The sequence below is a fragment of the Triturus cristatus genome, chromosome 8, assembly GCF_964204655.1.
Source record: "Triturus cristatus chromosome 8, aTriCri1.1, whole genome shotgun sequence".
Taxonomy (NCBI): Eukaryota; Metazoa; Chordata; class Amphibia; order Caudata; family Salamandridae; genus Triturus; species Triturus cristatus.
Genome location: NC_140591.1, coordinates 1,536,538,343 through 1,536,552,310, shown reverse-complemented (window position 1 = coordinate 1,536,552,310; position 13,968 = coordinate 1,536,538,343).

The window sequence follows — 13,968 nt, the reverse complement described above, 5'->3', positions numbered from 1 at the left end:
TATACAGACACTCACACATTGCACTCACCCATAGAGTTAGTCACACACCTAGTCAGTCAGGCAAAAAATCAACCACACTTCCATTTACTCACTCATAGAGTTATAAACACAACACCTCACTTATTCCTACAGATACTAACACATACTTACTCTCTTATACAATCACTGATACAACCACACACTCATCCATACAGCCACTCTCACAATCACTCACTCTCATATATAGTCCTTTATATACTCCAACACTCACATATACTGCCTTTCACATATGTAGTTACTCACACATGTCCAACTGAGACATTGATGTACTAACCAACACACCCATACACACACTAACCCACCCATATGGCCCTTCACAGATGCACTCTTGAACCCATTCACACATCCAGGCATGGAGTCACACCCCCACCCACTCACACAGACACTCGGGAACCCATTCAGATACTCAGACAACCAATCAATAACCCATATAGACACTCATTTAGCTACTCACCAACACATGCAACTGCTTACACACCAACTGACAGACTGATACAGACATTTACACAGTTTAGTCACAAACCCATGCATTCACTAAGACACGTTTAATCACTCACTTATACAGAGTCACACAACTAGTAAATCATCCATTCAAACATTTATACACCCGCTTACTCACAAATACACCTTGGCATATATATATATATATATATATATATATATATATATATATACATATATATATATAAAACATACTTAAACTTTTCAGAAACGCACAGTCACTGGATGATGTCATCAGTGATTTCATTTGAGATGTCATCAGTGATGTCACTTTCCATGTCATGAATGATGTAATATGTCATCAGCAGTACATTGCGGGGGAGCGAGTTATAGTCAGCTGAACTAACTATAGTGCTATAGTGGCCGAATTTCTCTGGTTTTGTACGAGTGAAATGTCCAACTAACTATAACGTCCCTGAAACCTGTGTTTGTTTCAGTGAATTTCTAAGGTTTTTTAAATGCTAATTTCTAACGATAACGTCCCTGAAACCTATGTTTTTTTCAGTGAATTTCAAAGGTTTTTTAATTGCTAATTTCTAATTATAACATCCCTGAAACCTGTTATTTTTTTCAGTGAATAAATAGATGTTCTGTCTTTTTTGCACACTTTGCAAAAGACTGCCAATGAGAAGGGGGTGTTGCTCAGTGTCGCTTTATTTTAAAGTACTCTCTTGCTCCTGCTGACGTGTTTCAGCTGCCGTGCAGGCTTGCTTACAAACAGAGGCGCCTTGTTTAGTTACAACATTTAAAGTGCACTTTACTTCCTCTCTCATAGAATGAGACAACACATTTTAGTCATTCGTTCAGATTCAAATAGCCTCTTGTACATCTAAAAATAGCATCTCACATATTGTGTATAAACACATTCCTAGTAATGTTGAGACAAAATTCAATGTTTAAATACATATAAAGAATAAATCATTAAAATGAAGTTTAAATAAAAGCATTGTATATTTCACGTTTTATGTATATATTTTGCATGGCATCATTCAGCTTTCTATAAATTGTGAAACGCCTCAGCGGGAACTTTGAACACTTTAAAACAAAGCAACACTAAGCAACACTCCTTTGTTGTTGGCGGTCTTTTGCAAATTGTGCGAAAAAGACAGAACATTTGTAATTCGGAGAGTGCTGGCTCTGTTATCGCACCAACGTGCTCCTCGTTACGGTTACGTTATGGTTTATATATAAATGTATGCACTTTCCATTGAAAATTACTTTTTTGCCTTGCTAATCAACTTGGTGCCACTTGACCAACCTTTACCAAATGACTCTTGGTTCATCCAGCTAAGTCTGGCTAGTAAAAATGAAGCAATTTTCTTTCTATCTCCCATCGGAATTATTGTTTTTCACTACAGCGAAAACTACTGTACGGAATTGGAGAGCAGGTTTCAGCAGAATAGGGCCTTTTTGTGCTTTAGTATCATTGGAAATATTTACATTTTAAAAAGGCATTGGGTGGGCTTTGAAGTGTTACTTTTTACTGTTGTCTTGTATATTGATTTTGCAATATTGAATCAATAAAGATTCTGTCAATCACATTTTAATGTATTGAGAGGTGTGACAAGTGGCAGCTACTAGGGAACAGTAGTGGTGAGGCCCGGGGCTAGAAAAAAAGAAAAGATGACTTAGTCGCCGGCCGCCACATCTCCTACGTCCTCTTCTGTTCCTCCCAGCAGAACACAGTCTCCCAGACTCCCCTAAGCCAATCACGATGCTGCGATCACCAGCACGACAGCAGCGTCATGATTGGCCTGAGCTGCATGGTTTGCCACTCAGACAGTGCATGGCAGCTTGGGACTGTTCTCCAACCGGCTGTGCAACACAGCCAGGTGGAGAAACGTTAAGTGTGCATGTCTGTATGGCCGGCCCAAGACGACCGGCCAAACCGTCATACGTACTTATGGTGCACCAACCACTCCTTCTTCCTCTGACGACAGACAGCTAAGCCTCGCCTCGCCGTAACCTGGCTCCGTACTAAAACTAAGATGATTATAACATTGTGTTATTATCATTTTAATTCTCCTTGGGCGGTGCTCCTCCGCCGAGCTGCCCCTGGGTGTAACTGGTTGGTAACTAGGTTGTGTATTTCCTTGCCATGTTGAATTCACTACTTTTGACAATGTCTCAAAATCAAAGTGGAGAAAAAATCAGACAGCAAAGATGAGGCACTAGAAGCATGTTTCAGGTATGGAGGAGGGAACATGTGCTACTCAGTTGCATAAAAAAAGTCATTGCACATAGGGAGTTGGATGCACAGGTGCTTGAACACAGCCACAATGACCAGGCATAGTGGGTTGGATGTATGCCTTGGCCTCACTGACAATGGGGCACAGATCAGGCCTACAACCAAGTCCTACTATGCATGGCTGAAGGCCATTCATAGTAAAGTGATCACCTGGGACCCTTAGATTCATGGGAGTTCATGCATGGTCTGGCTGCAGGTCAGGCCATGTGGCCACCTCTGCCGCACACAGCTGAAGTCCATGTCCAAAAGCAAATGGATGTACAACCAGTCAGGTGCAGGGCCTAGCTTTAGGTCATGCTATGCAGCTAATCCTCATTGTGCACTGTCAAAGCCCTTTTTTGTAAGGGTCTTTCCTTGCCATATAGAGCCATGCGGGTTTCGAAGCACTCCTCTTCTGCAGGCCGCATTCGGGAACACACGCCACAGTGCCTCTCTTCCGCGGGCACATGGACGCATTTCTTCTTTATTCTACTCAGGACGTGATAACATCCCCAGGCCATTTAGTTTCTGTAGTGTCTTATTCATGTTGCGCTAAGGATTGTGGGTAAGTTTCTTATAGTTTCATAAGGCCATTGCTGGGAAGGGATCGCCTTTGTTTCAGTCGTTGGTCCAACTCTATGTTCCCAATAGGATGTTGCGATCTGAGCATACATTTTTGCTCAGAGTGCCTATGATCAAGTGAGCTCGCTCCGGAGGTCATCTATTTTCGTACAATGTTGCTATGCTATGGAATCGCTTGCCTGAGCACATTCGCTTGGATTCCAATTACTTTAGTTTTAGGAAACAGTTGAAGACCTTCCTTTTCCGCTGAGTTGTGCCTGTTGAACGAGGTGCCAAGAGTAAGCGCTGGGATGCCTTTTGGTAGCCATGCGCTATATAAATGCGTATTCATTCATTCTTCCTGCAAGCTGTTTTCCCAGCATGCCTCATGCCGTAAGATTTAAATAACCATGTCTTTCAATATAATTCCACAATATTTTATTCAAGATTACATATACCTTCTCAAGGTGTCGTATATTCTGTGGAATTTCATTTTGTTACATTATTTTTTTAAATATTGTTCAGTACTCATTCCTGTTAAACACTTTTATCCTTAGTGTGATATTCTCCCAAAATGTTGCCTTCACCCTCCTACTTTTTTGATCAAGATACAAACTGGCCCTTACCAACTATCATAAAAACCTAAAAAAGGCACGTAAAGACCATTTTATAACCAAACTGGACCAGGCAGGCAATTCATCAAAAGATCTTTATAAAATTCTTAAAACCTTTATCCATCCTACTGCATGTGTACAGTTGAGCACCCCTTCACAAGGGCTTTGTGATAGTCTAGCCATATATTTTGACGACAAAATCAATTTGATCTATAAACAATTTCCCCAATAAATGGACCAGGGGTTACCTGTCAACTCCAAATAAGGATTGAGATTGGACTCAGGAGACGGTTTGAAACAGTTTAAACATATTGATGTTTCACAAGTGGAAGCCATGTTAAAAAGGCTAAATCTGGCTCTCCCTTGGATATTATGCCTGCACATAAGTTCGCTCTTTTAGCCCCTTCTCTGGCAGCCCCCATTTCTGAGATCTTAAACTCATCACTTTATGAAGGTAGCGTACCTTTAGACTGGAAGGCTGCTCAGGTAATACCCATTAAGAAGAAAGATCAGGTGTCCGCTGAAGTGCTCTCCAACTACCGCCCCATCTCGCTTCTTCCTTTAATGGGTAAGATGGTGGAGAGCCATGTCAACACTTAGTTAACGGATTACCTTGAGACTAACGGCATTCTTGACCAGTCACAGTCTGGATTTAGATCCAACTACTCAACGGAGACAACCCTCATTGGGGTTACGGACTATATTAAAATGGCCTTGGATGAAAATAAAGGTGTGATGCTGGTCCTGTTGGACCTAACCGCAGCCTCTGACACGGTCTCTCATCAGCAATTGATACTTCGACTGAGAGAGACCGGTCTGCAAGAGCTGGCGCTTAAATGGCTTGATAGTTTTCTGGGCCAGCGCACGCAAACTGTCAATCTGGGCACATTCCGCTCACAAACTTTGAAGCTTAGCAAGGGGGTGCCCCAGGGCCCTTGTTTGAGCCCAACCTTATTCAATATTTATGTGGTCCCCCTTGCTAAAGTCATCAGAAAATATGGCTTCAAGCCATTTTCCTACGCAGATGATATTCAATTACTCCTATCCTTTGATAAGGATATGGAGTCAGTCGATCAGCGTTTTGCGGAAGGCATGTCTGCCATAGCTGACTGGATGACTGATCATTTCTTGCAGCTAAATGCAACCAAAACTGAAATCTTGTTCTTTGGCCCTGCGCGCATCTCCAGGTCGCCTGCATGGTGGCCGACGGTGCTAGGCCCCGCTCCCTCGCCTACCTTGGTGGCAAAAAATCTAGGAGTCCAGTTGGATGCACTGCTATCAATGAAAGATCAAATAATGACCACCGTTGGGACCTGCTATCGCACCTTGAGTCTGCTGCGTAGAGTGTTCATTTGGCTGCCCCTCGCAGTACGTAGAACCCTAGTTCAGGCTCTGATTATTGGCCGCCTTGACTATTGTAATGCCCTACTGGCATCTGCGAATGAGGCCCTTCTTAGCAGATTACAGATCGTTCAAAATGTGGCCGCACGTTTAGTCCTTAGTAAACTACCTCGTACCACCTCAGGGCCATTACTGAAGTCGCTTCATTGGCTTCCGATTCGTCAAAGAATAACATTCAAGCTCTGCTGCTTTGCCCTTAGAGCAGTTTTTGGCAAATGCCCGAGTTCTATGGCATATAAATTTAAACCGTATCTCCCGAATCGGTGTCTTAGATCAGATAGCAAAGGGCTGGTGGTGGTCCCGCGCTTCAAGAAAATTCGATCTGGAGGTAAAACAGTTGCTTCCCTGGCCCCAAAATACTGGAATTCCCTACCAGAAGAGCTCCGAAAATGCTCTAGCTTCACGCGTTTCAAAAAACTCCTGAAGACGGAATTATTTAGTTTAAGGTAATCTATGTCAGTCTGCTCTGTTTTCTATGGTAGCGCGGAGATACCTCTGCGAGGGTGATTCCAGCGCTTTACAAATTCCCTACATACATACATACATAAGTACCTAGTCCATGGTACTACATGTACCCAGGACCTGCAAATTAGATGCTGCTATTGGGCCAGCAGTACTTATTGTGCCCCACTAAAGTAGCCTTTTAAACTAGTCTTAAGTCTGCCAAAGCAACCTGTAGTGCACTTTTAAACTACCATTTCAACCTGGCAAAATAAACCTTTTACCAGGCTTAAACCTTCTCACCCCTACAGTAGGTCCTAAAAGCTCATAGGCCAAAGTGCATTGTATTTAGAAAAGCGGACACGTGCTTTGCTATGCTGCGTAGATTTGTTTTAGCGCGCTAATCACCCATGAGGGTATCTAGGCGCCTGCTGGTGGGTAGGCGGGGGCTTGCCTGTAGTTAATCGAAGAGCCATGTCTTGCAGAATTAAAGGAGTGACACAAAGGACCTGATGTGGTGGGGGAGGATGATCTAAGCCTTTGAGGCGGTATGTGAGAAGGCATGACCGCCTGCTCTGTCCTTGTGTATGCGGGGGATGTGCACGAGTATGAGATCAGTAAAGTCGAGGTACCTGAAGGTTTGCGGGAAGTGGGTGTGTTGAGGTATGCAGGGCCTATGTTGTGTGGAGCCTTGTAGGTATGTGTGAGGAGTTTAAAGTGAGAGCATTAGTGTATGGGGAGGGCATTTGAGTTCCTTGAGATGTAGAGTGTTGTGGGTTTGTCGAAGTAAGTCGTAAACAAGTCTTGCTGTAGCGTAATGGATGGTTTGGAGTCTGTTGAGGAGCTGTTTGTTAATTCCGGCATAGAAGTGTAGCAGTGGTCCAGTCTGCTTGTTATGCAAGCTTGTGTGTCTGTTGTCTTGGTGTTTTCTGGCAGCCACTTGAAGATTTTTCTCAGCATCTTCAGCAGGTGGAAGCAGGTGGAGATAACTGCATTGACTTGTGCTGTCATGCGCAATTTTGTGTCCAGGATACTGGACGTGTGTACTTAGGTTATACATGTCCTGGTAGTGAAAAAATTCTAAATTCGTTTTTCACTGTTGTAAGGCCTATCTCTCCCATTGACTAACACTGGGATACCTTATTACATTTAATAAGTGATAACGTTTGATTGGGAGGAGATAGAAAAATACTGTTCACACTCAAATTAATTGTAAGGTAAAACCCTCTTTAGTGGTAAACTCTGATTTTAAGTCACAATTCTGAAAATGGCACATTTAGATAGCTGGCATTTTCTCATCTTAACCATTTGTGCCTTCTGGGTCACATCTGTGTGAGTTGCTCCTCTGTTGGGGTTTCTGCATTGCTTCCAGACAGTAATACAATGTTGGCTTGGGTGAGTACAGGATGGGCCCTCCTGGCAGGATCACAGGAAGGGGTGTACCCAGCCCTACTTACATTTCAAAGTGCTTTATTTCCTGCACACACAAAGGAATGACACTATGTCTGCCTTGTCTTTTGTCACCCCAGACTTCTTGGAGACCTGACAGCGGAAGGCAAGAGCATGCCAGAACCAGATGTTGGGGTGGGCCAGGGTGTCCACCCAACCACAGAGGCAGGTACCAGATACAACTAATGGACCTCCTGAGCCTCTCATCAGTACACTCCAGGACCTGTGGACATTACAGAAGAAGGAATGCCCTGCTGCTACCAGAGGACTACCTTGCTCTCTAAGAAGGACGTTTGGACCTGCTTACCTTTACGCCAGGGTAACCTGAGTGACTCCAAGGGGTAGTTTGCTCACATCCTGTCTATGCTACAGGAACACAACAAGCTCCAGAGGCCTTCCTGCAGCTTCCCAGTTGACCTTATTCACTGTACTTGCCTGGACCTGCAAATAGACCTGCCTGAGCCCTGCTTGCCTCTGCTGGAGTGAGTTCCTGATCCACAAGAGGTGCCTGACCAGGTCCTGGACCCCTTGGCTGGCATCCGTTTTTTTTGTTGAAACATTTTTATTGTTTTCCAAATCAACAATTCAATGTTCTTTCCAACTTCCCCATCCCCCCCCAGGAGTACTGTTCATTACTCAGCGATTCCCCGTGTCCAAGAGAAGTACCGTCCCTCCCAACCCCAACTCGTTCCCTCCCCTCCCCACCCCCATGTCAGTGCGCCCCCATCTCCTACCTCTCCCCCGATGTGCCCCCCCTTCCAAGTAAATTATGTACGGGTGCTCAACCCCTCCCTGAGCAAGCAGACCTTCCCTCTTGTCCAGGCCTCTTGTATGTGTCCAGGGACCGCCTCCATTCCCATCTCACTCCCCAGTCCCCCCCGCCTCTTGCCTATCCGACGTGCTCCCTCCTTCCCCTACCTCAGATATCAGCCCCTGGAGTTCCACCAACAACGCCCATGCCCTGGCCGTCGCTAGTGCTTTCTCATCGTCTCTCCGAAAAGCCAACTGCACACGGAGCGTACCCTCCGCCCCCGCCCATCTCACTAACGCTGCCCTCCACCGCAAAAAGCTAGGCCCCCCCCGGGACTTCCAGTGCATGGTCAATTCTCTCTTGGCCATTATCAACCCCAAATCATAGAACTTGCTAGTGACCTTCGTGCGACGGGTGTGGGGAAACCAAAGCAACAAGCAAGCCCCCATCTCGGGGCAATAGAGCGGCCCGTCACCTGATTCAAGCAGTCCACTACCTCAGCCCAATAGTCACCCAACTGTGAACAGGCCCAAAACATGTGGCGAAAATCCGCCCCTCTCCCCCACACCGCGGACACGGAGAGTGTGCCCCTCCGAAATATTGCAAGACCTTGGCCGGCGTCAGATACGCCCTATGTAACCTGAAAAACTGGACTAACTGAAACCGTGCGTTCCTCGTTCCCTTCCAGGCCCTCCGCACCAGCCCGTAGGCGTCCTGCAAGTCCTGGAAGGGCAACAGCACACCTTCACGGAATTGGTCCCCTACCATCTGCACTCCCAGCTCCTCCCAATTCGCTAGCCCGGACCAATCACCCCCATGTGGGAGTGCCGTACACATCCCTAGGGGGATCTCCGGGGCGTACGGGCGGACTATGGCTGCCCTCCCCTGAAACCTATTCCAGCACTGCCGGAGGGTACGCTCCTCCAGGGTCAGCTGAGTCAGGTCTAGTCGTTGCTGGAGGACTATAAAGGCCAGCACATGCCGTGGGATCACCCTGTCCTGCGGGCCCTCCGGGCCTCTGTACTCCCGGGCCACCGCCTGCGTGAGCCACTGAAGCTGGGCCGCCAAATAGTACCATTCAAAATCGGGGGCTGCCAGGCCCCCCTCCGCTCTTGGCCGCCGCAACATGGTCAGCGCCACCCGCCGCCTTCCCGGACCCCAAATGAAGCCCGTCGAAAGAGCTCGTAGCTGCGCGAAATACGACGCCGGGATCCATATAGGAAGTGTGCGGAAAAAACAAAGGAGGCGTGGCAATGCCACCATTTTCAGCAACGCCACCCTCCCGGCACACGAGAGCGGGAGTGTGCTCCAAAACCCCATACTACCCCGCAAACCACGAAGGGCCCTGCCAACATTCCCCTCCAACAAATCGGCCTGGGTATGATAAATGTTAACCCCCAGGTAACGCAAACAGCTTCCTTCCCACCGGATCCGACCCCCCGCCTGCGGTGTCCTGCCGCCCTGTGACAACGGGAATAAACATGTCTTACCCCAATTGACCTTCAGCCCGGACAGGCGACCGAACTCCTCCAACAGGGCGACCGCTCCGCCTAACGCGTCCGTCGCGTCCCTCAAAAACATCAGCAGGTCGTCTGCATACAGGGATATATAGTGGGCGTCCCCCCTCAGGGAGACTCCGGTATAGGCACATCCCCGTCGGGCGTGAGCCGCCAGTGGCTCAACCGCCAGAGCGAACAACAAGGGGGAAAGGGAGCAGCCCTGCCTCGTCCCCCTCCGCAAGCGGTAGGGGGCCGATATAGTAGCCCCCGTCTTCACCCGGGCCGTGGCACCGCTATATAGCAAGGTGGTCCAACATACAAAGTCCTCCTCCAAGCCAAACTCCCGCAGCACTTGGTACAAATATGGCCATTCCACACTATCAAAGGCCTTTTCTATGTCGACCGACAGCGTGCAGGCCTCTGGGTATGCATCCTGGTCCAGCTCCATCACCCGCAGCAGCCGCCGAATAGAGGTGGCCATCCTACGCCGAGGAATAAAGCCCGCCTGATCCGGGTGAACTAAGGCGGTCATATGGGTCAGGAGGCGCGACGCCAATATTCTGCTCAGAATTTTGTAGTCCACCGTCAGCATAGAGAGCGGGCGGTATGCTGTACGCGCACCTGCCTCCCCACCGGGTTTCAGCAAGGGTATCACGATCGCCTCCCAAGCGGAGGCGGGCAACTGCCCCAATCTCCGTGCCTCGCTATACAGGACCTGCAGCTGCTGTGCCAGCAGATCCGGGTAGGCCGCATAAAACTCGACGGGCAACCCATCCGCCCCCGGGGTTTTTCGACGGGCCATGTGCCTAATTGCCCCTCGAATCTCACTCAGCGATATAGCGCCCCCAGGTCTTTCCCGGTCTCCGGGTCCAGTCGAGGCAGTCGGGCCTCCAACAAAAAGTCAGCAAGGCCTTCAGGTTCCCGTTCCATAGTACTATCATACAACCCAGCATAATAACTGGCGAACCGCTTATTGATCCCCACCTGGGAATAGACCGGCACCCCCCCTTCTTCTAACAGGGAGAGTATTGGGTCACCGCGCGCCGCCGGGTTCGCCAACCACGCCAGGAGGGATCCCACCTTATCCCTTTCCGCGTGCGCTCGCACAAGATAACTTTTATGGTTGTAACAATGAAGCTGCTCCATTCGGACCGCCACGCTCTCCCGCGCCTCTACAACCACAGCCACCTCGCCGTCCCCTTCCTGATGTGTACGCTCCACCATCCGCAACTGAGCCTCCGCACCGTCCACCTCCTTTAACAAGGTCTTCCGCACCCCGGCCGTGGACGATATGCAAACCCCCCGGACAACCGCCTTAAACGCGTCCCATTCCGTCGCCCGGCTCGCCGCTGTCCCCGAATTATGCCCAAAGAACTGTTCTATGCAGTCACTAATCACAGCCCGGAACACCGGGTCCTCCAGCAGCAAGGGGTTAAGGCGCCAAGTAGGAATCGCCTGCCTCTGCCTGGACCATTGCAGCATCCCCACGCAGGGGTTATGGTCCGAGATGGTCTTGGCTAAATATTCACTATGCCGCATCAAGGGCTGAACATCCGGTGAACATAATATGCTATCCAATCGGACGTGCAACTCGTGAGGGGCCGAGTAGAATGAATAATCCCTGTCTAGCGGGTGATGGGTACGCCATGTGTCCACCAAGCCCCAAGTATCCTGCCAGGCCCGTCTACTTTTGGCCACCCGACAAACCACCGACTGTGCAAGGGGCGGGTGGGACCTGTCCAGCTCAACATCCATCACTGAATTAAAATCCCCACCCAACACCACCGCCCCCGTCAAATACGCCGCCAGCTGAACCGACAGTCTGGAAAAGAACGCGGCCTGGTCTACATTAGGGGCATACACACTACACAAAGCCATATCCCTCCCGTCCAACCGCCCCTGCACTGCTACAAACCTGCCCTCCGGGTCTACTAACGTCATCAAAGGCTGGAAAGGGACCCCCGCCCTTACCCAAATCAGGGCACCTCGGGCAAACTTCGAGAAAGTTGTGTAGTACAATTGACCCCGCCAGCGCCTATGCAACGCCTTCCCCTCTTCTTTGTCTAAGTGGGTTTCTTGGAGGAAGGCTACCTGGACCCCTCTCCGCACTAAGTACGCATGGACTTTATATCTCTTCACTATAGAGGTGAGCCCCCTCACATTCCAAGTCATAAATCGCAATTCAGGTGAGGTCCCCATCCCATCTCTGAACCAACCACCCTTTTCGGGCCCTCCGAGGCACACTGACAAGCCCCATAAACCCCGCAACTACCCAACTCCCTGATCTCCCTCCCCTCCCCAGAACAGGTGCTAAACCACAGTTACCCATCCAAATACTACCCCAAACAGCAACCAAACTCTCTGGTAGCCACCAGAGTCTCAATATGTCCGTGAGGTTGAGGTGGTGGCTCTCCGCCAGACGGGCTTGACGATAGTCCTCATCAAAGCATCCATGCCCAGTCTCAACCAATCCACCCCCAGCGCTCCGCTCCTTTCAGGCCCCCCCACTCTCCCCTCCAGGCCCCTCACGACCAGCCGCAGAGCCCCATCCTGTAACAGTCCCTCCCCGGCCCCCGCGAAGCCCAGCCCGGCCTCACTTTCAAAACACACCAGTTCCACACTGCCCGTGTCCTCCGGACCATGGCCCGAGAGCGCCCCAAACCTTCAAGCGTCCAGCAACTCATCAGCAGTCCCAGGGGTAACATCAGGTAGCAACTCCGCCTCCCCTTCAGCGCCATCAGAGTGGGAGTCCTCAGTGCCTTTCCGGGAGCCCGAATCTTCGCTGGGCTGGGAGGCCACCGCCCCCGAGATCTCAGAGACCGCTCGCAGAGCAGCCCGCCGCTCCAACACCGTCTGGGATGCACCAGGCGATCGGACTCCCGCCTGCCGTGCTTTAGTACGTCTGCTGCGACGGGGCTTTGCCAGCACTCCCGGCGGTCTCTCTCCATCCGTATGCGCCGCCGCGCGGGTCCGGGCCGATTCCAGCCAACTCCAGGCCGCTGCGGGGTCAGTAAAGAAGGATGTCGCACCGTCCAGTACCACTCGGAGGCGGGCCGGGAACAACAAGGAGTACTGCAGCCCCTCGTCCCGCAGTGCCTTCTTCACCGCCTGGAAGGAGGAGCGCCTGCGTTGGACCTCCATGGGGTAGTCCGGGTAAATGGAAACCGGAACGTTCTGCACCTGGTAAGGGCCCAGCGTCCGAGCCTTCTGAAGAATGATGTCTCTGTCCCTGTAGTGCAGCAGTCGGGCCACCACCGGCCGGGGCGGACGGCCCGGATCCGGGGGACGAGCAGGCACCTATGCACCCTCTCCAAGGTGTAAAACCGCGTGAGCCCCTCGGGCGCCACCACCTCCTGCAGCCAGGTCTCCAGAAAGGACAGCATGTCTCCCCCTTCAATCTTTTCAGGCAGCCCCACCACTCGAATGTTATTGCGGCGGTTACGCCCTTCAGCGTCCTCGGCCCTCTTTTCCAGAACCAAGACCCTCCGCAGGAGATCCGCCGTCTGGCCCTCCGTCACCTTCTGGGCCGGGGCTACCAAGTCCAACCTGTCCTCCGTGTGCTTGACCCTATCCATCAGCTTCCTGTGGTCCGCCCGAAGCGGCCCCAGATCCGTGAATACTTGGGCAATGTCAGCCTGCAACGCCGATTTCGTGTCCGCTATGGCCTGCAGGATTTGATCCAGCTGCCGTTGCTGGAGGCCCACCGCGGTGTCCGCAACCGTTCCGCCATCTCGACCAGCGACAGTGTCCCCCGCCGGATCTGCTGGGTTCCCTCCCAGCTTGGGACGCGGTTTGCCCATACTTCGGAGCCTGATGCTCACAGTCCGCCTCAAGGCCTACTCCCCGGAGCAGCGGCCAGCACCCGGGCCCAACGTGCCCCTCGTCTGCCGCAGGGACCCTCTCCGCACTGTCTCTGGTCAATTTCGTCACCGGGGTGTCCCCGCCGCCCTCCGTGGGGCACCTCGAAGTGCCAGGCCCCCACCGCACACCAGCGGCCGTCGTCTCTGCCGGGTCGGGGATCCGTCCTGAAATCGGCCCCTCAGGCCTGTCGCCCCGGGTTAGTCAGCTCTGCACCGCAATATCTCCCGCAGGACCAGCCGTCTCCCTCGTGGCCCCGTCCGCCTACCAGCTACGCCGGGTCCACCGTCTCCGCCCCGGCGCCAGGGCCGTCGCCCCCACTGCAAGCCCAGCTCCTTCCTCCAGAGCGCCGCTCCACCGCTGTGCAGCCTCCGCTGCTAGTTCCGGCTAGGGACCCTCAGCGCCGATCTTCCCGCTGCGGGTAGTCTCTGCCTCACTCCGTTGTCCTACAGTGCACGACCGGCACTTCCGGAATCGCCAGCCGGATTCACCGCACTTCCGGGCGGCCTCCAGCGCACTGTGGGCCGCGGCTGCCCGTCCACTCACAGGCCGCTCAAGATGGCCGGCAGCCACCCTCTTCTGCCGCGTTTGTAGTCACGGCGCCAGCCCTCGGCGCCGCGATCCTGG